Source organism: Zea mays, chromosome 4 (genome assembly GCF_902167145.1).
Source record: "Zea mays cultivar B73 chromosome 4, Zm-B73-REFERENCE-NAM-5.0, whole genome shotgun sequence".
Classification (NCBI taxonomy): Eukaryota; Viridiplantae; Streptophyta; class Magnoliopsida; order Poales; family Poaceae; genus Zea; species Zea mays.
The window spans coordinates 182,732,113-182,738,888 of record NC_050099.1 but is presented as its reverse complement, the minus strand read 5'-3'; positions in this window follow the sequence as shown (position 1 = coordinate 182,738,888).

Below are 6,776 nucleotides of genomic sequence, written 5' to 3'. Positions count from 1 at the left end.
GCAATTCATCGTGACCACGAGCTTAACTAAAGACATCTAACAAGTTGGTTAACCCAAGCAACAACCTAGGCCGCTATGCACCATACACATCGGTTTGCCTATTATTATCGCAATCCAAGACACAACTTATATATCACAATCACTTACTCAATCGACTCCTACTCACATGAGTTGGCTAACGCAGTATAAAACTTAGCAAACCATTTTAGACATTGCAACTCGAAACATGGTTCGGAGCGGATTAATTAGCTTCTCTTACCCATTTCTCAACTTAAATTGGATAACACACAAGTCACCTAAAACATCACCTTTTAGGGGACCTAACATGTCGAGCATCAATTTTCTAACATAAGCGACTCAACCTCTATCATGCTTGTCCGACCTATTGGCTAACATTTCTGAAACACCCTATCTATCCTTCACATTTCTAGTCATATTGCACAACATAAAAGATTTCAATACGTATTCACCCCATAAGTAACATCATCACACATGATTTCCATTTAACCGTAGAGGAAGCGATGACTACTTCGGCATGTTACCACCTCACTACCCAAGCCGAAACAATTTCCTAACCATATCAACCAAACTTCTAATTGAGTAAAACCTATACATCCTTGGCACGAATACAACCATATTGCGGTATGCACTCGAGACACTTCAAGCAATGTGGCGCGACCACTAATATAAATGAACTCCGACACTCATGTCTTAACGATACATCCTCCACGCAAACGAGCATTTTCTAAACAACTCGTCACATCAACAATTATAACTCCTACATAATCACGAATCCCATCACATTGTGCATAGGATTTGCACTTCAATCTCGACTTAATTGCACGCCTCATACTTGTTTATTATAAAACTCTTCGCCTGTTGGGGGCCTTCGGCTTCCGAAGGTCCTCAAAAACATGATTTAACAATGTTTCTGGAGTATAATGTGTGAACAGGTATCTTCGGACTCGAATCGGTACCATGGTAGGAGAAGCTCAAAGAATACGAAGGTTGACACAGCGCCGAAGCTGTGAGCAGGAAAGCTTCGGTGTGATAGCAGAAAAGGAAACCGACTCAAAGATGAAAAGGCGATTCAGACCTCGGTGGATTACTGTAGAATTACTACCAAATGTAAAGGACATAGGTGTAATTTTACATGGGCTGTGTCCCGTGCCTATAAATAGGTGAACAGTGCCCCCGTACTGTTCACGCGGACTGAGCATTTACTTTTGCGTCACACTTGTACTTTTACCTTCTTTCGAGCCGAAGGTACATTTGTAATTTGATATCATTTCTATTTTTCTATAATAATAAGATAGAAATGAGTTGATAATTATACATAATTGTTTATGTTATCCTTTATATTACATATGATCCTTTCTTCATTATGATATGTTGTATTTATGAAGGTATTCCTTTCATAACCTTCGTCTGAAAATCATTATATCCCAAGGGAAATAATGCTTTGAACGACGAAGGACTTTAACGTTTAACATTTTTTGCGTTGCCTTGTTCTTAAGCCATAGTATTTAAGAACAAGTCCCCAACATTGGCGCCCACCTCCGGTGAACTCATTCGACCACCTTCGGCAAGCATCGACCTTCGTCATGCCGCCAAAGAAGACAGCAGCGCCAGGGGCTGCATTGCAGCCACTGGACACTAATCAGGAGACACTACGTGAAGCTAGGAGCCAGAAGAGGAAGGCCATCAGCCCGACACCGCAGGAGTGAACGGGAAATGTGCCCTTGGGCCATTTCTAAGTATTTTGGTGATTGAGTGCCAACACAAGTGCTTAAATGTGAATCTATGCCCATGGATGAACAAAGTGCAAATCAAGAGCAAAGGTATGTTTCTAAGTCTTAGTACATTGGTTTTGTGTACTAATATACTTGTCTAAGTATCAGAAACAGAAAGAAGAAGAAAAGAGAAGAGTTGGCTGTGTACAGCCAAGAGGATGTTTCGGTCTGGGGCACCGGACTGTCCGGTGGTGCACCGGACAGTGTCCGGTGGTGCACCGGACAGTGTCCGGTGCGCCAGGCTGGCTCGAGCGAAGTGGCCGCTCTCGGGAATTCGCCGACGACGTACGGCTAAAATTCACCAGACTGTCCGGTGTGCACCGGACTGTCCGGTGAGCCAACGGTCGACCGGGCCAACGGTCGGCCGCGGAATCTGCGCGCGACACGTGGCCAAGCCAACGGCCAGAAGGGGGCACCGGACTGTCCGGTGTGCACCGGACATGTCCGGTGCGCCAACGGCTCCCAGATCTGCAACGGTCGGCTGCGCCATTTTAGGAAGGAGATCGGGCACCGGACAGTGTCCGGTGTGCACCGGACTGTCCGGTGCGCCCGATGACAGAAGGCAAGATCAGCCTTCCAGAATTGCTCTCAACGGCTCCTAGCTGCCTTGGGGCTATAAAAGGGACCCCTAGGCGCATGGAGGAGAACACCAAGCAACCTTAGAGCATTCTTGATCATCCACACTCAGTCTTTGCGCATTCGTTTGTCATTCTCAGTGATTCGAGCTCCGTTCTAGTGAGAACTTTGAGATAGTCTTTTGAGCTCGATTCGTGGCCGTGTGTGTGCGCATTTTGCTGTGGATTTGTGTGTGTTGCTTCCCTTCCTTACTCCGTGATTCTTTGTGAACATCAAAAGTGTAAGGGCGAGAGGCTCCAAGTTGTGGAGATTCCTCGCGAACGGGATAAGAAAAGAAAAGCATAACACTGTGGTATTCAAGTTGATCATTGGATCACTTGAGAGGAGTTGAGTGCAACTCTCGTCCGTTGGGACGCCACAACGTGGAGTAGGCAAGTTTTGTACTTGGCCGAACCACGGGATAAATCACTGTGTCTTCTCTGTGTTGAATTCTTTGTGATTATCGTATTGTGCAAGACCTTCTCTCTAGCCACTTGGCGATTATTGTGCTAACACTTAACAAGTTTTTGTGGCTATAAGTTTAAGTTTCACAGGATCACCTATTCACCCCCCCCCCCCTCTAGGTGCTCTCAATTGGTATCGGAGCCGTTCTCTTCACAAAGGGACTAACCGCCCGAAGAGATGGATCTTAAAGGTCACAAGGGACAGCCAAGCAAGACCAAGACAAAGGAGAAGCGCTCGTGCTTCAAATGTGGTAAGATTGGTCATTTCATTGCTAACTGTCCCGATAATGAAAGTGACCAGGAAAAGGGGAACAAAAGGGAGAAGAAGAAGCATTACAAGAAGGCCAAGGGCGAGGCACATATCGGAAAGGAGTGGGATTCGGATTGCTCCTCCTCCGACTCCGACAATGAAGGACTCGCCGCCACCGCCTTCAACAAGTCATCCCTCTTCCCCAACGAGCGTCACATATGCCTTATGGCAAGGGAGAAGAAGGTATGTAATCAAAGCAATGTCACTTATGATTCTTCTAGTGATGATGAGTCTAGTGATGAAGAAATAGATTACTCTAGTTTGTTCAAGGGATTGGATAGAACTAAAGTAGAAAAGATTAATGAATTGATTGATGCCTTGAATGAAAAGGATAGACTCTTAGAAAAACAAGAGGATCTTTTATATGAAGAGCATGACAAATTTGTAGAGGCACAAAAATCTTATGCTTTAGAAGTTAAAAGAAATGGAGTGCTTTCTAGTGAATTATCTTCTTGTCATGAAACCATTGCTACTTTAAAAGGTGTTAATAATGATTTAAATGCTAAACTAGAAGTGGCTAGTAAATCAACATCTTGTGTAGAAATTGTTGAAACTTGTAATAGGTGTAGAGATTTTGACATTGATGCTTGTAGTGAACACCTAGTTTCAATTTCCAAACTTAATGATGAATTGGCTAGTCTTAATGCTCAATTTAAGACTAGCAAGAGTAATTTTGATAAGCTAAAATTTGCAAGGGATGCCTACACAATTGGTAGACACCCCTCAATTAAGGATGGACTTGGCTACAAGAAGGAAGCCAAGAACTTGACAAGCCATAAGGCTCCTATCTCCGCCAAGGAGAAAGGGAAGGCTCCTATGGCTAGTAGTGCTAAAAAGAACCATGCTTTTATGTATCATGATAGGAGACATACTAGAAATGCAAATAGAAGTTATAATGTTTTTGATTCATATGTTTATGATTCTCATGACATGTTTGCTTCTAGTTCTTTCTATGTGCATGATAGGAATGTTGGTAGGAGAAATGTTGTTCATAATATGCCTAGGAGAAATGTTGTTAATGTTCCTAGGAAAGTTAATGAACCTTCTACAATTTATCATGCCTTAAATGCTTCCTTTGCTATTTGTAGAAAGGATAGTAGTTGCTAGGAAGTTAGGGGCAAAATGCAAGGGAGACAAAACTTGCATTTGGGTCCCTAAAGATATTTGCACTAACCTTGTAGGACCCAACATAAGTTGGGTACCTAAGACCCAAGCCTAAATTTGCCTTGCAGGTTTATGCATCCGGGGGTTCAAGCTGGATTATCGACAGCGGATGCACAAACCATATGACGGGGGAGAAGAAGATGTTCACCTCCTACGTCAAGAATAAGGATTCCCAAGATTCAATAATATTCGGTGATGGGAATCAAGGCAAGGTAAAAGGGTTAGGTAAAATTGCAATCTCAAATGAGCACTCTATCTCTAATGTGTTTTTAGTAGAGTCTCTTGGATATAATTTGCTATCTGTTAGTCAATTATGCAATATGGGATATAATTGTTTGTTTACAAATGTAGATGTGTCTGTCTTTAGAAGATGTGATGGTTCACTAGCTTTTAAGGGTATTCTAGACGGCAAGCTTTACTTAGTTGATTTTGCAAAAGAAGAGGCCGGTCTAGATGCATGCTTAATGGCTAAGACTTGCATGGGCTGGCTGTGGCATCGCCGCTTAGCGCATGTGGGGATGAAGAACCTCCACAAGCTTCTAAAGGGAGAACACGTGATAGGTCTAACCAATGTTCATTTCGAAAAAGATAGACCTTGTGCAGCTTGTCAAGCAGGGAAACAGGTGGGAGGCTCTCATCACACCAAAAATGTGATGACAACATCAAGACCCCTGGAGCTGCTACATATGGACCTCTTCGGACCCGTCGCCTATCTGAGCATAGGAGGAAGTAAGTATGGTCTAGTTATCGTTGATGACTTTTCCCGCTTCACTTGGGTGTTCTTTTTGCAGGATAAGTCTGAAACCCAAGGGACCCTCAAGCGCTTCCTCAGGAGAGCTCAAAATGAGTTTGAGCTCAAGGTGAAGAAGATAAGGAGCGACAATGCGTCCGAGTTCAAGAACCTTCAAGTGGAGGAGTTCCTTGAGGAGGAAGGGATCAAGCACGAGTTCTCCGCTCCCTACACACCACAGCAAAATGGTGTGGTAGAGAGGAAGAACAGGACGCTAATCGATATGGCGAGGACGATGCTTGGAGAATTCAAGACCCCCGAGTGTTTCTGGTCGGAAGCCGTGAACACGGCTTGCCACGCCATCAACAGGGTCTACCTTCATCGCCTTCTCAAGAAGACTTCGTATGAGCTACTAACCGGTAACAAACCCAATGTATCTTACTTTCGTGTATTTGGGAGCAGGTGCTACATTCTAGTGAAGAAGGGTAGAAATTCTAAATTTGCTCCCAAAGCTGTAGAAGGATTTTTGTTAGGCTATGACTCTAATACAAAGGCGTATAGAGTCTTCAACAAATCATCGGGTTTGGTTGAAGTCTCTAACGACGTTGTATTTGATGAGACTAATGGCTCTCCAAGAGAGCAAGTTGTTGATCTTGATGATGTAGATGAAGAAGACGTTCCAACGGCCGCTATGCGCACCATGGCGATTGGTGATGTGCGACCACAGGAACAATTGGAGCAAGATCAACCTTCTTCCTCAACAATGGTGCATTCCCCAACTCAAAACGATGAACAGGTTCATCAAGAGGAGTGTGATCAAGGGGGAGCACAAGATGATCATGTGATGGAGGAAGAAGCACAACCGGCACCTCCAACCCAAGTTCGAGCGATGATTCAAAGGGATCATCCCGTCGACCAAATTTTGGGTGATATTAGCAAGGGAGTAACTACTCGATCTCGATTAGTTAATTTTTGTGAGCATTACTCTTTTGTCTCCTCTATTGAGCCTTTCAGGGTAGAAGAGGCCTTGCTAGATCCGGACTGGGTGTTAGCCATGCAGGAGGAACTCAACAATTTCAAGTGCAATGAAGTTTGGACACTGGTGCCTCGTCCCAAGCAAAACGTTGTGGGAACCAAGTGGGTATTCCGCAACAAACAGGACGAGCACGGGGTGGTGACGAGGAACAAGGCTCGACTTGTGGCAAAAGGTTATGCCCAAGTCGCAGGTTTGGACTTTGAGGAGACGTTTGCTCCTGTGGCTAGGCTAGAATCAATTCGTATCTTGCTAGCATATGCCGCTCACCATTCTTTCAGGTTGTTCCAAATGGATGTGAAGAGCGCTTTCCTCAATGGGCCAATCAAGGAGGAGGTGTACGTGGAGCAACCCCCTGGCTTCGAGGATGAACGGTACCCCGACCACGTGTGAAAGCTCTCTAAGGCGCTCTATGGACTTAAGCAAGCCCCAAGAGCATGGTATGAATGCCTTAGAGACTTTCTAATTGTTAATGCTTTCAAGGTTGGGAAAGCCGATCCAACTCTTTTTACTAAGACATGTGATGGTGATTTGTTTGTGTGCCAAATTTATGTCGATGACATAATATTTGGTTCTACTAACCAAAAGTCTTGTGAAGAGTTTAGCAGGGTGATGACGCAGAAATTCGAGATGTCGATGATGGGCGAGTTGAACTACTTCCTTGGGT